At 39.8% G+C, this 23,454-nt stretch overlaps 1 long non-coding RNA gene across 1 annotated transcript in view; it reads right to left on the bottom strand.

Annotated features, from left to right (window-relative positions):
• The window catches only part of LOC137448386 (uncharacterized), a 138,631-nt gene that overhangs the window by 92,287 nt on the left and 22,890 nt on the right, over positions 1-23,454 (bottom strand). Inside the window, exons 2-3 of the long non-coding RNA XR_010989064.1 lie at positions 14,956-15,076; positions 12,326-12,370 (exon numbers count right to left, since the gene is read on the bottom strand). This is a non-coding gene — a long non-coding RNA (uncharacterized lncRNA). The remainder of the gene's footprint in view (positions 1-12,325; positions 12,371-14,955; positions 15,077-23,454) is intronic.

The following is a 23,454-nucleotide window of genomic DNA, read 5'->3' as shown; positions in this document are numbered from 1 at the left end:
GGCACTCTGACATCTTGTCAAGTGCATCTTAGTCATGGCTAAGTGAATTCAATGGCACACGCACCTTGTTTGATGGGTTCTCCACCAATGAAAAGACAAACCACTCCATTAAATGCCACTCTTACAACTGAGAGGCAAAGTCTGATGCTCCTTATGTCTGTGAGAATGGAGGGAAGAAATTGAGTCCTGACTTGGGAGACCCAGGAAAAGAACAGTTCTGATCTTCATGTTGAAAGAAGGTCACAAATATCTCACTCCCCTGTGGGTATGTGGCATCCCACACAGCAATCAAGAGCAAGTGGACCACAACTAGTCTTCCTGGATCTGAAAAGATGCTACAGAGGATGCATTATACTATATGTAGAGAATCCCCACGTACATCTCCTGCGCTGCTTGGTGGATGTCCTGCAAGCTCTGCAAGGGTAACATTACCCCATACCTGTCACATTGTGAAGCCACCTGTTTTTTTCACTGTTTGTTCCAGCAGTTGCCTCTCCATAGATTTGGGACTGAGGCTGGAGGAAGCAGGAGGACGGCTTTCCATTTCATTCCAGTGCCCTCTATTTTTCAAGTTTCCCAACCTTGGTGTTACAAGAGATATTGCAGATGAATGTGCATATAGCCAAATGCAGCTGTCTCGCTCACTGGCTCAAAGAATAGGGGAACCCACTCAAAATTAACAGATAGTACTTGATTTACATCATGAAGGGCTGGGAGTGCCAAATGACTGCAAATGAGTCTCTTGCAGACAGGGCAAATTTACTGCACTTTTTATTTAAGGCTCAACCACCCTGGGGAACATATATTTAGAAGGGTCACATTTAAGCCAAAACAACATGGAAAACTCAAAAGAAATAGGACATTACACTACCTCAAACCACTGTAACATGGCACCTTTGAGGTATTGGTAGGCAAGATATTCCTCTAGAAATTTACTGTATACCCACTCCAACCACCCCATTTCCTACTCTCCTAGAAGTTTTCACATTGAAAACAGAGGCGAGAGGACATAACATATACTGATATCTAAGATGTTAAGTAACTCATGCTTTAAGTAACTCAAGCCAACAGTTTAAATCAAAACTTTGTCCTGTCTCTGAACATTTCAAGGGTCTATGGAAGATGTTATAGGGTTTTCATTTCTACTACAATGTGACAAATTTTACTGAAGTTACAGGCACCATTTGCTGCAGCTTCAAACGCACTGGCCTTTCCTGTCCGGGCCTTCTAAACTCTTTCCTCAGAGAAAACATGCTCTAAATAAAGGAAGCTTTTACTGGTCTTCCCCTGCCCTGAAAGTCTGCCTCAGTGCAGTCAGAGCACAAGTAGCTGCCACTTTTTAGCTTGAGTGGTTTGAGCAAAACCTGAAAATTGCTTGCTGCGACTTCAGTGCTGTTGACACCTGAGCCACTTCAATGGAAGACAACTCAGACAGACTCCTTCTACTTCAGTCACCTCTGCAACTTTGCCATTGTGCAGGCATACCCTAAGGTCACTGAAACCTTGCACAGGCATTAAAATTCCTTAAAATCAATTTTACTTCCTGTCCAGAGGCTTCCAGCTGAGAAACACATGTCCACCCTCCAGATCAATAATTTCAGTGTCTTCCAGAGTCCTTCTCTTACAAGGCATTTTCCTCTGCCCCATAGCAAGCAGGGTCTCGTCAGTGCACAGTCAAGAGGTCCTTGAAAGGGTGGAAACAGAATTCAATTAATTAGAGGAATCTTACTACAAAAATAAGCACAGCATCATATTGCATCTTGTGTGTGAGACTTTTCTAAGGGTGGCTATGGCTTCCTCATTTTCTATAGGATGATAGTGAGCACATATAATATATGACGCCCAAGGACTAGTGTCATGTTTTGCTCAGTAGTATCCTGTCACTGCTCTGCCAGCCTTCTCTGGTCCTTTTTGTAATAACTAACAATCCACAATATTTATTCATCTCTTCTTTTCATCGTTAGTAAAGTTGTTTTATTTGTGCTTATCATCATCTGGAAGCAGTTTAAGAACCACTCCGTGTTCCTAACACTCAGAATAAGAGAAGAGCCAGTAGTCTTGGCACATCCCGACCTGCATCAAGAACAGTATGGCCAGCAGGAGCAGGGAGGTCATTCTGCCCCTGCACACTGCACTGGTTAGGCCACACCTCGAGTACTGTGTCCAGTTCTGGGCCCCTCGGTTTAGGAAGGATGTTGAGTTGCTGGAACGAGTCCAGAGAAGGGCAACAAAGCTGGTGAGGGGTTTGGAACACAAGCCCTATGAGGAGAAGCTGAGGCAGCTGGGGTTGCTTAGCCTGGAGAGAAGGAGACTCAGGGGTGACCTTATTGCTCTCTACAACTACCTGAAGGGAGGTTGTAGACAGGTGGATGTTGGTCTCTTTTCCCCGGCAGCCAGTACCAGAACAAGAGGACACAGTCTCAGGCTGCACCAGGGGAGGTTTAGGCTGGAGGTTAGGAAGAAATTCTATACAGAGAGAGTGATTGCCCATTGGAATGGGCTGCCCAGGGAGGTGGTGGAGTCACCATCATTGGAGGTGTTCAGGAGGAGACTTGATGGGGTGCTTGGTGCCATGGATTAGTTGTTTAGGTGGGTTGGATTGGTTGATGGGTTGGATGTGATGATCTTGAAGGTCTCTTCCAACCTATTCTATTCTATTCTATTCTATTCTATTCTATTCTATTCTATTCCATTCCATTCCATTCCATTCCATTCCATTCCATTCCATTCCATAAGAATACAGTGTCTGAAAGGAATAAAACACAGATCCACATGTGAACCTAGGAAATAAATTTCCTATCAGGCAGAATATATCTCCACTTTTAGTTGGGCTACACTAAATTATATCACAGTGCCCAGCAAGTGATAAAGTGATTAGTCCATCCTCTGCTACACCTTTCCATTAAGTCCCTGTGGAACATAATCAATGTGCAGTTTACACTCCTCTTGCAAAACATTAATAAACACAGTAAACAAAATCTAATGTCACACTGCCCAGCAATACCTCACTTTGGCACTTCTCAGTATTCAATATTTTTCTGCAAATCACCACCATTTATTTAGACTCTTTCCATGCATGAGACAATACTTATACTCAAGTTACTAAGAAATAATTGTTTAAAGTTGCAGGTTTATAAAATCCTTTAATAATATTGAGAAATAGCTGCATTTCAGTCGTGCAATCATTACTATTGGCTATAAATTCAGTAATTTAAAAGATATGGATCAGTTTGATATGTCAGAGATTATTTTATATATCTATATCTATATGATGTTATTGATCATGAGCTGTCATCTGTTAACATTTGCTTCATTATTAATGAAAAATGGACTTAGCAGATGCAGTTCCAATTGCAGCTTGCTCGGCTCTCCCATTTTTACTGCTCATAATTTTCCAAAATTACAAAATATCACATCTTCTTTTCAGTCTCCACCTCAGATTTCTATAGTCATAACAGTTATTTTCAGCTATTTGAAAGAAGTTTATTAATTTATGGGCTAATTTCAGGAACATTACAGAAAAATCTATTAGGTCAACTTGTCATGTACTGCATTTACAAACACTGATGATTCAACATTCAACACTGATAGCCAAAACACTAAGAATCAAATCATGCATTTAGTTCCTATGTGAAATCCAATTTGTATAAAAAAAATTATTAGTTAAAACAAAAAAACAAAACAAACAAAAAAAAAAAAAAAAAAAAAAAAAAAAACCACACCCAAAACCTACAAAAATAAAGTATGTCTTAAAGTATAGCCCTGAAAGTGTAAAAATATATTTAACGTTTCAGGTTCAGCTTTCCATTTCATTACTGTTTCATTTTGGTTTCTCAGACCTAGAATTCCATTAAAACTTAAAAGTCAGATACAGAAGCAGTCTGTTTGGATTTTTATTTGAGAAGTGAGGAGCTGAGAAGCATGGTGTTGAGGATAGTTCTTTTGAGAAGTGTGGTGTTATGGCTGTTGTTTTTTTCTTTCTTAACCCGAGATTAGGGACACTTACGGAGTGAAATGAGGTTCTTTCAGCACAGAAAAATATGGATGCTGAAATTATTTGTTTCAATCTATCCACAAGAGTCTAGTCTTCTTGAGAAAATATTCATCTTTAAATATATTGATAAATTCTGAAAAGAAAAAAAAAATGTTTATTCATTTATTAAACTATGAACTTTGATAGTGTAGCCTTTAAGTTCTGTTTGGATCCTTCATATTTCAGCATTTAGGTGACCCATATACTTAATAGTCTTTAACAACTGCTGTTCTTTCCTCCTAGCAAAAATCATGATTGTTAACAAGACATCATTGTTAACAATCCTTTTTCTGTAAGTTTTCCCTGCTTATTTGATAATGTGCTTACATTATACCTTCTGTCCTGAAAAGCACTTATAAAATAATTGTGTGAGGTCTTGTGCTTACAGTTTTGTGCTCTCAAACGAACTCAGTCTACAAAGAAAAATATTCTAATCCCTGGTCTTTCAAGGTCTGCTTGGACTTTGACTAAGGAATTCTGCCCTTTCCAGATATCATGAGAAATCAAACTACAATTTGTCAGATAAATTAGGCCTTTGGCTATACCTTCCAATGTCTACTGTTTTCATTTGGCTTGTATAGATGCAATGGGAATTATTACCCCCTCATCATAAGTAGCAATCAATAGCCTGCTGAAGTCCCCAACTGCAGAGGCTTCAGTGCTTACTGCTGAAAAATCTGGGTCATTAGCTCCTAGCTCTATTTGATGGTTAGCTATACAGTCTCTGCTGGGCTAACAGGAGTAAAAAGTAATCCAGACCTATTTCTCCCATAAACTGAAGATCTGACTGAATGTACACAACTAGTGGTCATGCTAAGGAAGAGGACACCATCATTAACCAGCTGTTTTTCTGAGTAGAGCCACACTATGATATACATCTATCCACCCATCAACGTTCATGTCTAGTAGTTTAGTGAAATGGCTGAACTTGGTTTTGCTTGTCTTTTGTTAAGAAAACAAACAGCAAATGCTTAACAATTGATGTTTGTAAATAAACCAGAAAAAAAATAGCCAAAAAAAAAAAAAAAAAGATATTCCATTTTCCCCAAGCACAAATGAGCATAGCTTCCCAATTTAGGTTAAATATCAAGCAGCTTGAAAGAAATAACTACAACTATTATTTTTTTTTACTACTTTAACAATTATGCCTCTATGTACTCAAAGCACCTGAGAAGGCCATCACAGCACTGCCTGAAGAGGTTCAACTAGAGCAGGTTGCACAGGATAGCATCCAGGCAAGTTTTGAATGACTCCAGAGATGGGGACTCCACCACCTCTCTAGGCAGCCTATTCCAGTACTCCACCACCCTCAAAGTAAAAAAGTTCCTCCCCTTTTCTAGATGGAATTTTCTATTTTTAAGTGTGTGCCAGTTACCTCAAATACTATCACTCGGCACTATTGGAAAAAGTCTGGCCTCATCCTCCTGACACCCATCCTTTAAGTGTTTATAAACAATGACAGGACACCCTCTCAGTCTTCTGTTTTCCAGGCTAAAGAGCCATAAATCTCCTAGCCCCTCCTCTTAAGAGAGATGCTCCTGCCCCTTAATCATCTTTGTGGACTTTTGCTCTATCTTTTCAAGCAGTTCCCTGTCCTTCCTGAACTGAGGAGCCCAAAACTGGGCACAGTACTCCAGATGAGGCCTCACCAGAGCAGAGTAGAGGGAGAGAACCTCCCCCAAACTGCTGGACACACTCTTCGTTATGCATTTCAGGATACCATTGGCCTTCTTGTCCACAAGGGCAAACTGCTGACTCGTGGTCACCCTGTTGCCCACTAGGGCTCCCAGGTCTTTTTCCAAAGAGCTGCTTTCCAGCAGGTCAGCCCCTATCCTGTACTGATACATGGGGTTACTTCTCTCTAGGTGCAGTACCTTACACTTACCCTTATTGAATTTCATAAGGTTATTCTCTGTCCAACCCTCCAGCCTGTCCAGGTCACACAGGATGGCAGCACAGCCTTCTGGTGTGTCAGCCACCCCTCCCAGTTTTGTGCAGTAGACAGGAACCAGATTGGAAAGTGACAATGGCTGTTTTTAAATTTCAGTGGTGCTTTATTTGCTGTGATCATGAAAATTGTTTCATGTCCAATGAATGGAGAACAATGAGTGTGCTCTCCCTAATAGTGAGAGCACAGTTTGATTTGAGGTGGCTTACAGGCACAGAGCAGCACCACTCATTGTTTTGTCTTGCTGCCTCTTCCAGTCTTACCTTCTGCAGAGGGAAAGCTAGGGAGAGAAGACTGCAGGAGACACTTTTCAGTATGAAGTGATTGAAAGCTCCAACACTTTAGAACAGTAAATATTTTTTCTCCCACTTTTCTTAGTGGCAGAAATCAATACAGTTGATTAATAACAAGTCTGTCCTTCTTCCAAATGTTCTAATGCAGGAGTTTCAGGGAATTAAAATAACCTTCAAAATGCTTCTTCTTTGCATTTATTATGTTTTATTTATCTTTACAAGAACTTAAAACAGTATGTCACTGTTCTTATTTTTTTAAGGGATTAGTAGCCTCCCTTTTCTGCCTGCAGGCCTTGGGAAAAAAATGTAATCTGCAGGCCTTGTAAAACTATTAGTAAAGGTTTGTGTATTAAAAGAGCAGCTCCCAAAAGAAATGCAGATATGCATCTACAAAAACAAGAGTCTTAAAAGGCCACAGGTTCACACAAAGCAACTCAAAGTAACTTAACATGGGCAAGTCTCAAAAGAGGTTTTGACTTTTGAACCTTCCTCATACAAATTGCAGACCAAATATAAAGCTTTTGTTTCTTGTTTTTTGTTTTGTTTTGTTTTGTTTTCAAGTGTTATTTTCTAAACAGGCAGAGAGCCTAGCTTTTGCTGCTTGCATTCTGGAATTCCTGTCTGTGTATAAGATGTTGGTGGTATACATTATCCTTTTTGCTAAAATGAGAAGAAAACTTTCCTTCATTGGTAGCCAGAGTTAATGGGAATTGATAAATTACTTTCCATCCCAGTGGACATGAAATCTCCAAAGTTTTAGATTTCAATTGAATGAGAAATTACTTCTGCAACTCAGTCAGCAGGATCAAATATAACTGTGTTGTTTTAATCTTATCAGAGTATGACAAAAAATCAGAAATTCCATAGCTTTGTGACTGCAATATGCGAGAGCACAGGTTGCAAGCTCCCTGCTTAGAGAATTGTAATTTATGAATGCCACCTTTGCATTCACAACAGCCATTTAAATTTAGGAATTCTCAGGATGCTGAGAGGCATCTCCCCAAGTCTTGCCAGTATTATAATCTGGAATGTCTGGAGAAAGGGATCATGCTGAAAGGGTTACTTCTTCAGCCAGTCAAGCCCTGCTTTCACACTTCCCCAGGCACACCTCATTCTCAAAAGCACTCAGAGCTCAGACTCAACATTCAGTAAAAATACCATACTAAGAACGGATCCACTGACTAGAGATGGGACTTTTCTCCTTTTTATGTCTCTCTATTTAGCAACTTCATTAATAAACACTTCCAAACAGTCCTTTAGGGAAACTCATTGCTGATGTATTTGTCCTGCCCTGGGAGGTGTGGCAGAGGACTATTGGGGCTGGTGTTTGCTCTTGCAGCTCTGCGCTGTCACACAAGCCCCAGTTTTAGCAAACAAGCTCTCATTAGAAAAGACAGTTTCCAAGTGACACCTGAAAGAGCTAAGTGAGAAACTGCCTTTTCCACTGGAAGCATTTGCTCTTTAGATAGGGTGAGCAGTATGGAGACTGCGTGATCTGTCAAATTCCATCTCCCCCAGATATAAACAGCAGTCTCAGTGAGACGTGCCCTCAGATGGCCAAGAGATTGTGCCCATCCCCCCCACCTGGGGCTGGAGCTCAGATTCTCTAGTCTTTTCTCATTTCCAGGCTGCACACCACTGGTGAGTGATGTGACATGCAGCAAATCTTGAACAATACAGTAAAGAGCGTACATTCAAACAGTGCTCTGCCCCCTCCCAGGCTGTGAGGTGCTCATCACACATCCTGCTTTGCCCCACAACCAAAGTCTTTGCCCCACAGGAGCCTCCCACATCACAGCCCAGCAGTACAGCCCAGTGGTTTTTCTCCTAGAGCAAGGTTTGCACTAGGAATGGTCTAATTTAGGAATTAGATTTTAGATAATTATCCAGAGCTGAAAAAGCAGATGAACTTTTAATTCTGCAAGATCTGGCTACATCTTGCAGTCCTTATTCAGGTAAAACCATAGAGAGCTTTAATGGCAATTTTGGCTGAAGAGATGATGAGAAGAAACCAACAAAACATCATAACCCTTAGTTGCAAAATTTAACTTTTCCCCAAAACTCTCACGAGATTCCTAGAGAGTTTTGCTCAGACAAGAACAATTTCAAGCCACATTTACCTCTGAGAATTCAGGTTATGACTGGAAGTATCAAACTAAATGCCAATTAAAAGTATCTGAGAAAAACTGAAGAGAAAGAGAAAACAGAAAAATGTCAAGCACTGGACAGACATTACAAAACCAAGAATAAGATGAGGGCTTGTAAGGAGCAACAAAAGCATATCCTCATCCTTCAGTAACGGATGTGTATTTTAACCACGTCTGTTATGTAAACATGAAAAGTATGTGCAATATACATGCACAAGAAGCTCTCTCTTATGACTGTGTAGAGACTGGTCTGAAATATGTACAGCCAGCAAAGGCTGCCAGTGATGTACATACGTGTATGCAGAGGGAATGCTGCTGAGTGTACACGGACTTTGTTATTTGTGGAGTCTCTGTATGAGAAATCTGGCCATTTCCTCTTGGACAATAACAAGCTTGATAGCCATCTAATCGTGTATGGTAGGAGTTTAACTGCCTACTTCCCACTATAGCCATGAGATAACATTTTATTTCTGTCTCATCTAGCTGTTCAGTCTGTTGTGTCCCTGAGGATAATTAGTCCTGAGCTCAGGGAAGCTATTTGTCTTACACAGGGGATATTCTATCAAATACCTCTTCACACAAAAACTCATTTAAAAGGATAAAAAACACTCCCTGAGGAACTGAATACATTTTCAGTCTTCTAGTCATTTCCAGCAGGTGACATAGCTGAAATCACAGGGGCTCCCTTTGTAGACTAGGTGGGAGCCAATTAGCATAATTCTGAACTTGGGAGGATGCATCATGACAGCTTTCAGGAGCAAGTCCTATTTGTTGTAAACAAATCTGGTTTGTTCAGTTTTGCCTCCCCACATATAATACAAAATAATCATAGAGAAAAGTCATTTTACAGGGCAAGACCCCATCATCATTGAAAACAGGCTTTTTTTTTTTGCTTTTTTTTTTGGGGGGGGGGGATTGGTGGGGTTTTTTGCCTTTTTAAAATTTTCTCCTCAGGAAAGGAAAAATAAGCATTACAGTTTGCATCTACCACAGGTAGTAGCTGCAAAATAAACTCTCTCACCAGAGGTTTCCCTCAAGGCTCCTTTAAATATTCCATGACTAGCTACATCCAAACACATCTCCCAAAGGATCAAAGTGCATTTTTCTCTCACTTGGCAGAAGGCACTGAGCAGTTGCTATCAGTTTACTCTTACAGCCATTTTGCATCACCTGCTTGCAGAAAGAAAAAATTGAGGCTTTTTTGTGAAGCAGTATCTGTTCATGCCACGAGGGCTTTATTCCAGCCAGAGGTGCCCACAATCCTATTCTGTGAGGACAAGCATCTTATTCACACTCCATTAAAAGGGAACTCATCTCTTACAGCAGTTTGGCAAGTTTCTGACTCTGCAACTAGAGATTTGCTGGTCTGGCAAAAAGTAAGAAATCCCAATTAATAGAACTAGATATATAAAGCAAATTAATCCATCTAGAGAAGTTCTGCCTATGTAATACAACTCTATTAGCAATGCTGGCATGCTCTGATTTCTATACATAGAGAAATAAAGTACCTCAAACAAATTTAAAAGCAAAGTTATTAAAGGACTAACGCAGCTACCTCTGCCTGGGTCTTCTACTGCATGCTGGCAGCCCTTGTGCACTAATGTCTACTGGATCTGAGAAATCTGAACAAAGCCCTTCACAGGTCTTAATAAAAGACTGTTTCCTCAGGAGTGGAAATATTAGGAGGAAATGCTCCCTTATTAAGGACTGAATAATGCAATGAAGCTGAGACATTCTTAACAATTCATCAGGCTAACTGGCCATGATACACTGTCTGGGTAATAAATACTATTCATCCCTCATTAGCATGTTCTTTTGTAAAGCCTATATGTAGAGGGTAGAAAAAGATTACAAGAAAAAGTGCATGAAGATGGTACCACACATGAACCCTATGGTGTAGGAAATAGGATATGCAGGCTCCTTGGAAAGTTCACCCTTGTTTTCTTGGAGGAACTGATATTTCTATCCTTAAGCAGCAAGTCAAGTGCAGAACCCCTATCCCAACCTGCTAAGCAGTTAGCAGAGAGCTGTGATCAGCTGGAGAACAAATTTTTATTAGTACTCATGTTGATCTAACATGTACAGATCTGTACACACATTACCTAGGTTGGAAAACCTCCATTTTTTCTATACTAAGTTCATATTAATGTCCACAAATTATTACAAAAATAAAATGTTTATTAGCAAAGCTAGTTAACAAAGTTCTTAACCTCCCTCCAACCTCAGGCACTAATTCCTACTCCTCCCTGTCCTGTTTGTGAAGTCATGGCTTAAGGAGGCCACTGAGCATATGTTTATTTTTTTAAAACAGACAAACCCAAAACAAAATAAGAAAACAAAAGGCAACACACAGAAATTTGGAAAGGCCTGCTTGTATTGTTTTATCCTTACAAAACATTTCTTCACCTTAGGTACAGAGTTTGTCTTCCTCTGTGCATGTACATCAAGGAATACATGATTCTGAAAATATAATTTTGAAAGTAATCGTCATCATAAGCAAAATCTGAAGTCCTGTTTGGTTTTGCTTCCATCTTTAGCAAGCAAAAAGTACCTTTGGTATCAGCCCTCATGAAGAGCTGAAGGAAGAGGTAGGGCCAGGAAGTCCAGAGGGCCCTACAAACAACACAACTGAGATGGCTGAGAGGAAGGACAAATTGCATGTAGAGCTAGAGCTAGCTGAGGGGTGGGGGTGGGGCAGACATAAAAATTGTACAATGGCCTAGGGAGTACCTTGGAAAATCTAAGCTTAGTCTCTGTCCCTCAGTTTCACCATTTTCCCTGTATTATAAAAGGTCTTTCCTACCTAAACCCCATATTGACAAGGTTTTGTTAACTTAGACATGTGAAGCACTTTAACAAGGCAAACATTGTGTTGTCAAGTATTATATTTACACACATGTTAAGCTATGAACAACAAAGACAGGGAGCTAGGGAAATCTGGCAGAAACATACTGAACTTATGCTGTGGTGGACCAAAGTGAAGTAGACACATTCTATGGGCATGTGTCCATATCAGCAAGAACAGGATTGTATTAAATGTCATATTTATGTAGACTTCACTATGACAAGGGGAAAATAAACCTACAAGGAAACAGCAAAGTCTTGAATAATTATGATATGTTCAACCCGTTAATATTGAAACCTTTGATGCTAAACCTTTTCCTCATCAGGAAAACAAAAGAATAAAGCATCTGTCTTTTGCAGCCTACATGTGAATACAAGGACAAGTATTGTCAGATGAAAGCTTGACAGCTATAAAAGAAGCAATTCTCTTCAGCCAGTTCCCAGATAAGGAAAAGGAATCAGTTGTCCCTGGGTCAGACCAGGAAGAAACGATGCTACTAGAAAATCTTCCAAGATGAGTTTTGGCAAGTACCTCTTCCATAATGGAGGCGAGTTTTTGCAGTTTGCAATGGAAATTGAGGACATGGGAAAAAAAATGAATAGGACTTCTTAAAACAAGTGTGTGGGCACATGCATAAGCATCCTGCTGGTGAAATAGAACAGATGAGGTGCAGGGCCAGAGGCAAGGGCTGAGATTGGGTTTTGCAGAACTTAGTGTGTTTGGAGGCTACAAGAGGTAGGAGAGAGGCATGTCTCAGATAAGTGTCAAGGAGTGAGTGGAAACTGGCAAATTTTATGTTTGTTTTAAAAACAGTGCATAATGTTTGCCTGAGGCCCTGCATCATCTAAAGCTATCCCTTTGTGGAAGACAGGTCATATGTAGTTATGTAAACAAAAAAAAAACACAGCACACTAAATACCTGAGGAGTTACTTTAAAATATGTATATTATAGTCCTCTTTACTGGTAAAATCCTTATATTGACCTATCCTGGCCTGTGTACACACTGGTTTTGAAATGCATCACTATTTTTAGATCACAGCAGTTTTAAAAATTCTTACCACAAATTCCTCCAGGCTCATATATCATTACCAGCAATGAAGACTCTGCAAAAATGAACAAAGTGAAAGCTCTGCTGATTGCACACAGGGATAAAGAATTTGTAACATATTTAATAATAGTTTTAAAAAGCAAACAAATGCACTACTGTATCCTTGAGATCATGTGCCTAAAGCAAAGTACATCCAAGGAAAAGACTTAGAATATGAAAATTATGCTTTTCAGTATTTTTTTCTGGCTTAATTAAAGCTTACTTTTTGCTTTCAGCTTTCTGTGAGTAGAATATAATTTTTAGTTACTGTATATGACTTTCTTATATTTTAGCCTGAATATGAAACATTCTGAGTATTAAATACCTGGATCAATAACAGGTAAGGAGACTGGGTGGGGTGCTTGGCTGCATGGTTTAGTTGATTAGGTGGTGTTGGATGATAGGTTGGATGCACTGATTTGAAGGTCTCTTCCAACCTGGTCTATTCTATGCTATGCTATGCTATGCTATGCTATGCTACGCTATGCTATGCTATGCTACGCTATGCTATGCTATTCTATTGCAACCTGAATAGATACATGCTTATCTGAAGGAGCAATAACATGAAACTTGCACTCAAATTACATCATTTCTGTATCCTGCCACCTCATGTGGATGGTCAAGAGTGTTCAGGAGACCTCAAGAGAGGACCTGCGCATGCGTGAAGAGCAGACTTCTATAACTGATGGTACAGAAGGTCACACACAGGCATTTTCCTGTGGAAATAGTAGTAACTACTCTTCTGTAGTTGTCCTTTGCTTTTCTTAAACAAAACTAGTGTGGTTTTGTAGCTCCATGGAGCCAAAGCCCAGTGCATGTGAGAATTCAAAGATCTGTGTACCAGAAGCCCTTCTCTGCTACAGGAATTTCTATTAGCTTTTGTGGGAGTTTTCCTTTTCCCTGTCTTTAGCTATACGCACTGAAATGAAAAATAAATAAGGAAGTTTATTCATCACTTAGTAAGGAGTGCTGTGAATTCGAGTGATGGGGATTCTGAGAGATGCTGCTGTGATAAGCAAGATTACATTAACAAAAGCAAGAGAAAAGACATTTGACAATTTCCAAATATCTTGGTTCAAGCAAGAGCACAAAGGCAGACTAGGTTATCAGGAGTGTACCTCATCCTCCAGCACATCCTTACCTATCCTTTCATTCTGTACTCAAGTGCAACCATCAGGTTAGGATTACTTGACCTTAGGTAATGCAAGTTTAAAATAAACAGCATAACCCTCCAGAGTAATAATGCAGAAGATTTTTTGATTGCTTAAAGAATGAGTCCTTTAAAAAATTCTTATAGCACCATAAGTTTTCATGGCATGATGCAACAGAAGGTGGGAAAGGATATGATGACACCAAGCCATGCAATCTTTATTTATTATGTATCACAGAATTTTTCAGAATTGACTTAAGCATATTAACGCTTTATAATCAAGATTGCACTGCGAATTTATGCCTTCTTTGCAGATTTAAAATTTAGTTGGAATTTTATTTTTAAAAATGGAAAATGTTTCTCTCTACGATACTCAACTCATTAGTCTTATCTAGGACTTCAGTTGGGATTTTCTATCCTATAAATGCTAGAGCCTGGGTCATACAAGCCGTATGGAAACATAAAGGTTACTTATAACTCAAATAAACAAAATAAAAAATACTAATTTCCAAGATCTTTCTAGAGGAATCTAATCAAGTATAGGATTACCTATTTTCCTCCTCTATCACAAACTTTAATTGGATGCAAACATGACTTCAGTTTTTGGTTTAATTGTGAAGTATTGTTGAAGGCAGGAGACATACTGGTTAAGCGGCAGATACACACATGTATATACACTTATAAGTGCATTTATATCAGATGATACAAAGGTATTATTTGATAGATATCAAAAATAAAAAATTGCTGACACACACTATGTTAGCTTACACAGCTCATGTGCCACAGCAGATTGGTTGATAATGATTAGTCTCCAGTGACTCCATCACTTAAATACTGAAACAAGACAGAAGGCAACCATTCTAAAGTACGTGTTCACCAGGTGCCAGAATGGGACATCCTTAATCATTCTTATGAGTATGGAAATGCTTTTCCCCCATTCTCTGTCACCCCTCACACTTTCCCCTGTTCCTTCCCTGACTCAGTGTTGCTTGACTGCCAATCCAACAGAAATAATTTTCATTGTGTGCTAGATTAAGAACAGTGGCTGGCACCTGCACAAAGGTAGGGGAGAGAAGTGCTTAACTTAACACTCATACTAAAATAGATGCTTGTGAAACTGTGTTGTTAGGCATACAAGTCTTCTAAGATTCTAGTAACCCATGGCTACACATGCAGGTGTGAGCAATTTTTGCATCCTGGCAGCTAGACACACAATGCCACAGTGTTTGCTCATAACTTTTCTCCGTTATCAATAAAAGAAGGTAAAAATAAAATCCTTAGGTTTCTATCACAAATTTTCAAACCACTTACAGTACACAAATACCTGGACTATCTATAACAAGATCTACTGGACTGACATGGTTTTAGCATGTAAAATGCATCTCCCAGAGAAGATGAACCCAGTAAAATATAATGTTCACTAAACCACTCTCCATCTCCAATTAACTTACCCACAGGGAATGGATTCTACTGCACTCTACACCAAGGACAGAAAGGATTATGATTCTGAAGAATCTTCCTCTTGACTGTGAAGGTCAGTATCTGGTAATACACCCCTTCTGTTTGCCACACCTATAAATAAAATGAGATTCTGATGAATTAAAACTTTGACAATCAACAAGTGGTCCATGCATGTGGATATGCAGTAAGTGCGGTATACTGGGAGGGGGAGGTATAAATAGGATGGAATATTTAGCATATGTCAATATTCACAATTACACTGAATGTAAAAAAACAATGTGATGGGTTTAAAGAAGCAGACATTATTTGTAGTGAATAAATCTTGGTCTTGGGATCCAGGTAATTGATTCCTAATCCTAGTTCAACCAATGCTTCTGAATGAGTTTAGACAAGGCACTTCTCTCATTCTATTTTGCACCGGAAATGACAATCTACTTTCAGCAGAACACTTCATAGAATAATGGAATCATTTAGGATAGAAAAGACCTTCAATAGTGTTGAGTCCAACCATTAGCCCTACTCTACCAAGTCCACCCCTAAGTCATATCCCCAAGCACCACATTTACATGGTTTTTAAACACATCCAGAGATGGTGAATCAATCCACAACTGGTTCCAATACCTGACAACCCTTTCAGTGAAAAACGTTTTTCTAATGTCCAGCCTAAGCCTCCTGTGGTACAGCTTGAGGCCATTCCCTTGTGTTCCATTACTAGTTACCCAGGAGAAGAGACGAACACCCACCATATAACAACCTCCTTTCAGGTAGTTGTAGAAAGCAATAAGGCCTGCCCTCAGACTTTCAACAGACACAACACCACCAGTTCCCTTGCCACTCCTGGTAAGACTTGTTCTCTAGGCCCTTTGCCAGCTTAGTTGCTCTTCCCTGGACCCACTCCAGCACCTCAATGTTTTGTATTGACATAGCCAAAACTGAACACAATACTTGAGGTGTGGCCTCACCAATGCAGAATAGAGGGATGCTCACTTCCCTCCTCCTGCTTGTTATACTAGTTCTAATACAATCTAGGATGTTATTGACCTTGCCCACCTGGGCTCACTGGTGGCTCATATTCAGCTACTTGTTGATCAGTATCTCTTGGTCCCTTTCCACTTGACAGCTTTCAGACCTCTCATATTGCACAGGGTTGTTGTGGCCCAAGTGCAGGACCCAGCACTTCGTCTTGTTGAACCTCATACAATAGGCCTCTGCCCATCAATCCAGTCTTTGCAGGCCCTTCTGTAGAGCCTCCCAACCCTCAAGCAGATCAACACTTCCACCACTTGTGATTGGTCACCAGTTGGACTTAACTCCATTCACCACCATTCTTTGGGCCTCGCCATGCAACCAGTGTTTCACTCAGTAAAGTGAATGGCCATCCAAGCTGCAAGCATCCATGACAATGTTATGAGAAACAGTACCAAAGGCTTTATGGAAGTCCAGGCAGACATCATCCACACCCTTTCCCTAATCCACAAGGCAAGTCATATTGTCATAGCAGGAAATGAGGTCTGTCACGCAGAACCTGCCTTTCATAAACCCGTGCTGACTGGGCCTGATCCTGGTTGTCCTGTATATGGTGCATAATAATACTCAAGATGATCTGCTTCACAACCTTGTCTGGCACAAAGGTCAGACTGACAAGTCTGCAATTACCCAGATGTTGCTTTCAGCCTTTCTTGTAAATGAAATTCACATTTGCTACCCTCCAGTCCACTGGGACCTCCCCACTTAGCCAGGACTGCTGATAAATGATAGAAAGAGGCTTGGTGAGCACTTCTGCTATCTCCTTCAGTACTCTCAGGTGTAACCCATCTGGCCCAATAGACTTGTGTATGTTCAAGTGGTGTACCAGGTCACTGACCATTCCCTCTTGGATTGTGAAGGTCTTATTCTGCCCCTTCCTGTCTCCCAGCTCAGGGAGCTGCACATGTAGGGAACAACTGTTCTACTGCTAGAGACTGAGAAAAAGAAGGTATTGAACACCTCAGCCTTTTACTCAGTCTGTCACTATGTTTCCCCCTGCATCCAATAAATTATGGAGATTCTCCCTAGTCCTCCTTTTTCTGTCAATGTATTTGTAGAAACATTTTTATTGTCTTCAGCAGCAGTAGCCAGATTGAGTTCCAGTTGGGCTTTGGCTCTCCTAATGATGTCAACAAGGAAACATACCAATACTTTTACTTACCTGTCTTATTTATGTGGTGTAGACTGTGATATAATGGAATACCAAAGGGATTTGCCAAAGCTGCCTTTATGTATCAAAAGGCAGTTCATTGAGAAGAGGGTAAATGATTCCAGAAAAGGTCTATTCTTGGTGGTCTCACAAGGGTATTAGTCATACAGATGACTCAGAAAAGGTAACTATGATAAAAGCTGTTGGCAGCCAAACAGAATGTGAGTAAGGCCAGTTTCTGAGCACTTTAGCACATGGCACTCCTAATGACTTACTTAAAATTAAAAGCTCAGTGGGAAGCAAGACATTGGAAGCAGCATCAGAAAGTTTTCTAGCAATTGGCAAACCAGGAACAATGTTATGTTATGTATAAATCATTTGATACAGTTTTAACCACTTTTTTCTAGTGACTGGGTTAGCTCTCAAGATAAAGCTAAGAAAAATAACATGCCATAATTTGACAAGCCTGAGCAATTAACAGGCTGGCAGAATATAACTGTCAATGAGATGTTTTTAGATCAGGGTAATAGAAGCTGCTGTTCCAGCCAACTCGGTCTCAGTCTCTGCAGAAAAACATGAAACTTGTAACCTGTTTACTCCAGGTAGTCTAATCTCAACCCAAATACCTCCTGCACTCTTGCTCTGCTTTGGTTTGTTACCTGTGCCAACACTCTTCCCAACAATAAACAAAACAAAAAAAATTAAAAATCATACAAAGAATCACATCTGACATTGATGGTCTCATAAACCTATCTTTCATGAAAGAAGTGTTAATCTGTTTAATTGGATAAAATTTATAGAATAGAATAGAATAGAATAGAATAGAATAGAATAGAATAGAATAGAATAGAATAGAATAGAATAGAATAGAATAGAATAGAATAGAATAGAATAGAATTAACCAGGTGGGGAAAGACCTTCGAGATCATCAGGTGCAACCTATCACCCAACACCATCTAATCAACTAAACCATGGCACCAAGTGCCTCATCCAGTCTCTTCTTAAACACCTCCAGTGATGGTGACTCCATCAGTCATGGGGCAGCCCATTCCAATGGCAAATCACTCTTTCTGTGAACAACTTCTTCCTAACATCCAGCCTAAACTTCCCCTGGCGCAGCTTGAGACTATGTCCTCTTGTTCTATTGGTGGTTGTCTGGGAGAAGAGACTAACCCCCACCTGGCTACAACCTCCCTTCAGGTAGTTGTAGACGGCAATAAGGTCTCCCCTGCATCAAAGAAGCATCAAATAAACATTTTGTCACCTCTACAGGGAGTAGGGTAGGAAATAGCAAGTTTAGGCTGCAGCAAGAGAGACTTTGTTTAGACATTAGGAAAACTTTCTCACAATAAGGCCAGTTAAGAACTGGAACCAGTTATAAAGCAAGGCTACAGTCTATGTCATAGGAGGATAGTTAAGGCCAGGCTGCACAAAGGACACAGGAATCCCATCTCAGAAAGGGGGATGTATCAGATAATATTAACAGGCCCCTTGCATACCTACTTTTTCTGCTGATTCCGTCCTTAACACAAAATCCAGCTGTGACTACAGAGTAGCCTATGTTAAGTGCAAGATGGTTTAAATATTTCCAGAATGAGTTTTCTGACAATAAAACATCTGAAAAAAATAAAAATCCTACTGCTGCAAGCTCTTATGGCTTTGTCTTCAATCTCACTGTACTTGACCCATTTCTTAAAATGCCATCACCCAGAGTCAAGCAATTTCATGAAAGCTAAGTTTAAACAGGCAAAAAGCTGTTTAAATTTATGGTGCAGGAAAATATAAAATAAAGCAGATTAAAAGCATGACAGAAGTGTTTCCAGCAGTTGTAAATCCAGAAGAGAAATTAATTAATACACTTAGCTTAAAAAAAAAAATAATCAAAAAGCAGTTGATTAAAAAAGTCTTATGATTAAGACTGTTTCCATTTTCTAGTGTTCATTAATATGTGATGGTTTTAATGGTTAACATCTAAGTCAAGCCTAGGCCTGAAGTCAACAAGAAAAGGAAACTGCTGTGGAAGGAAAGGTTCAGAAATCTTATGTAACTTCCAAGAAGTGGTATAGAGATAGGGATGTGGGTACCCCTTTTCCAGTCCAAAACTGGAGAGGACCCAGTGAAACCAGCAGGTGATAAGAAAACTCTCAAACAAAAAGTTCAAAAGCAAAAAACATTCTTGCTGTCACAGAAAACACAACTAAGAAAGCGGAAATTGTTGCCACAGGATGCTGTAGATCTTGCGTGTGCGTACATGGCAACACTGTGAGCATGCCTCCAGCATAGGAACTACTCTTTGACTGAGGGAAGTATCTGGGAGAAGGGATTGCCCTGCACTTCCTCATCTTTCACAGTACTTCACAGGCAACTCTTATAGGTCACTGTTGAAGGCAGGATACCAGGACAGACATTTAATCTAACCATGAAAAAATGCTCTTACGTTTTTACTCCTTTGTTGTGGTCTTGATGAGGTATACTGGTAGGACTCACAAAGAAATCATTTCCGCTCTCCAAAGAGCAGACTTCTTTTTTTCCGAGGCTGTCAGCCACACTCTGCCAATACATTCCCTAAGTAAAAACTTTTAAAATAAATAAACCCACAAATGAAACTGATAGTGAAGAATTTCTTAAGTGCATGAATATAATGATACTTATCAAAAATCAGCAGTTTTCATCTGACCTGTCATCGCTCTGCAATGTTTTTCATTATCATAAATCAAAAAGCATTGTTTGGTTTAAATAATTTACTCCTTAAAGATGAATCACCTTTGATTTCCTGAGCTTTGCTTGCAGCAATAGAAAAAAGCATTCAAAATTGTACAGCAGTGAAATATTCTAGTCTCACTTTGCATAAAAAAAAACCTCAGAGAGCTCTAAAATTTAATCTAGCAAGAAACATAAAATGAAACTGAACTACAATTTAGGGAAAGGGAAAAAAAAAATACATTTCTCCCTCTGTGGAGCTATTAATCTACAGTTTGGTCCAGAGAGTGCATATACAGCAGTCTGTGAAGAGGAACCCCAAGCTCTAACAGCCCAATGAAGATAGGCCCTCAAATATTTAACCACAGGTGCATATCTAAGCTTTCCTGTAACATCTCTCCCAGAAGAAATCACTAAGCATCCTGCACTGTATTGCACAGACACCAGCTATGTGGCTTAAAACATATCCTGCATACTGATCTGCAAATCACCCAAGACACCCCAATAGCCCAAGACATCCCAATGAGCTCTTCCCTTCTGAGAAGCAGAGTCCTCTTCTCCCTTCACCCTGCTGCCATGACATTATACCCCATGCCCAGAAGTGTAATTAAATTCCTGCCACTTTTTCCAAAGTCAGGAAAAATAGGGTCATTTTAAAAGTGAGTTGAATAAACTGATGAGCCCAATGGGCTGGAACAGCAAAACGGATCACAGCTTGGCATAAGTCATCCCCAGGGGGGAGACACAAAAGAAATATGCTGCATGAAACTGTATCTAGGTTTGTTTTACAAAGAAAACTCTCATAAGAAAAGAAACAAGAAAAACGAAATTAGGCTTCATTCTTTATGTCTCCCATTAACTAGACCCCTCATGGCATTTCCCATCAATTTAACTTTTGCATGACTGGATACTAGCCAGGGTACACTCAGCATCCATATGGTCAGCAAAGAGCTCAAGAGCAACAGTGCAACGCTGTTGTCAGGCAAAGCAGATAAATCCCTACACAATTCTTCAGAGGCCAAATTTTCTAAAACTTTTCTTCCAACTTAAGGAAACTGAAATTAGCAGAGTTTTTTGAGTCCTGGTTGTCCCACAAGCAAACTTAAATCTTAGAACCTGCAAGAGGGAGCCTTATTTTTTGACCTTCCTTTACACCAAAGAGGACACATGGAAATGGTTTCCTGTGCAGAGAATAGCTATCTGTAGGCCTTGGGAAGCATTACAATCTGAAAGAAAGAAAGGGGAATTGGGGGGGCAATGTCGGAGAAAGGAGGAGGGATGAAGCCAGATGCATGTGTTTGAAAGCCAGTTCTGCTGGCAATTGTCTTTGAGGAAGACAGTTCATCTCAGCCTTACTTTCCTCTCTCCTTGTATAACTGAGACATTATACACAGCTGTGATGAAAGTGTGAAATTTAGTAAATATATTAAGCAACAAAAGACCGGCCCGTCTTGCTAATTTAGCAGCCTGTAAGTTAGCATCTGGTCAAACTAGGTTACCTTTACAGCCCAGGGACAGACAGAGGTTGAATAGATCACCTTATTTTCCACCCATTGATTTTAGAAAACCAGACACTTGGATGCATTTAGGCAAAACTAATCCCATCTTCAATGTTTAATCATAGCAAAGGCCAGGAATCTTCTGTTGCTGGCGCATTAGAAAGTTGAAGGATGCGTTCATGGTGAGCAAGCTTGAATCTTCTGTTTGCACATTAGAAAGCTGAAGGATGTGCTCATGGTGAGCAGGCTTCTAATTTTTCTGTTCAGAAACTGTAAATTCAGAAGCTTTCTTTTTCCTTACTTAGCCCTTGATTATTTATTTGAGACATTAGGAAAACATCACACTCTGGCTTTGATCTATCAGTGCTGCTAGGTTACCAGCTTGCTGCTTTCTGGCAGCACATCAGCTAGTACATAGATAGGATTTTTTTGTGTGTGAGCATTACTTATCTCAAATTCAAATACGATTGTGGTAACATGCCCACATGCTTTAATGACTGTTCCTGACAATGTACAGATACAGACCTCAACTCCTCATGATCTTCAACCAGAAGTTAGGTGTACCTTTTGCAAAAGGAATGAAGGAGAGGGAAAGAGTGCAGCACACTGTATAAGCCCACCATCTCTCCTTAGGAGATGCCTCCAGATCTTTTGTGTCTACAGAGATATTGCAGAATGCTCTCAAATTTAGCATAAACCAGACAGAGGAAAAGCATAAGTGATTGCTACTGCTTGACACTGAATTCACATGCAAGTCACAAGGAGCTTGTACTGTTTTGAAGTATGACCATTGCAATCACAAGATTGAATTCTTTTCTTCATTCTTGGGCAGCTTCTTTCCCTTAAAGCTGAAATTCATCATCATCATCTTCTTCATTCCATCATATGGAATAATACTTGGCACTTTTAAAAACAGCTACTGGTGAATCTGTGGTGCCTTTTGTCCTCCAAGTCCCCTGGCTGAGCTAAACATTTCTAATATATCATATTACTTACATTAACAGTAATAAACATGCATTTCCATGGCAATTTCCATAATCAAAGCTCTCCACTCAAGAGCTTCTTCGGAACTATCAGGTGTCTTTGCAAAGAGGAAACCAAAGCGAAAGAATTATGCAAAATGCTCAAAGCCACAAAGTGAGTCAGACTCCAAGGGAGGGGAGGGGGGGCTGGGAGGTGTGGAAATCTCCTTCAATTCTCCTATCTATGCTTATGCCTCAAGGCAATCCCTGTCTTTCTCAGCTAGGGACCAATTCAAATACCATTTACACAAAGATAATTCCACTGACACTTTCAGAGTTAGCCCTGATTTATTGCACCATCTGTGAGATCAGCATGCAGCACAAGACACTCCTATGATGGGAAAATACTTTACTGACAAGAAATATATATAAATATTCTTTCCTGAACTCTGTTGCTAATCTTTAATAGCCACCTTTGTTCCAACATCTTTAGTCAAATTTTGACTGAACCAAGAATTTTTCAACTTTAAATAGCCTTGTTAATTTGTTTGAGCGTGATGCATCATACTGGCCACATAGCTTTTTTGGCATGCAGTTTGACTTTGTCCTAGTACTTCTCTTTTCCATTTGATTGAATTTTCTGCTTCTTGGTAATACAGCCATCATCTATATTTTGTCATTTGCATTATATCTCCCATCTTCTCAGCAGTAATAACAACCTGTCCATGGAAAAAGAATCCTGAACACAAAACCCTGTATTCTCTACCTTCTCATTTGATTACAGGAAAGTCCTCAGCTACGCTTGCAGAATTCTAACAAAGCACTGATGTTTCACCTAAATCATCAAGCACTGCTCCTCTCTGGAATGTATGAACAGCACCACCTGGCACCTGTGATCATCTAGATATAAATGCAGTGAGACTGAAATAAAATGTTTACTAACATAAAAATAAATGGTCTATAACTAGTGCATTTCATGTATTTCTCCACCTTCATCTGCCTTTCTTAACCTATATGTAAAAAGTCACTGAAGAAAAGACTAACCTATTAACAAACATGAGATCATATCACTCCAGTGCTTCAGTGAAAGAGTCAATTATGCTCACTAACAATTTAGATTCATTCCCTGTATCACTGGTTGACAAAGCTTCT

The sequence above is a fragment of the Melanerpes formicivorus genome, unplaced genomic scaffold (assembly GCF_026170545.1).
Source record: "Melanerpes formicivorus ecotype bairdi unplaced genomic scaffold, bMelFor1.0.p_v2 SCAF_2, whole genome shotgun sequence".
Lineage (NCBI taxonomy): Eukaryota > Metazoa > Chordata > Aves > Piciformes > Picidae > Melanerpes > Melanerpes formicivorus.
The sequence above is the reverse complement of the archived record's forward strand: the minus strand, read 5'-3'. Positions and strand labels throughout refer to the sequence as shown.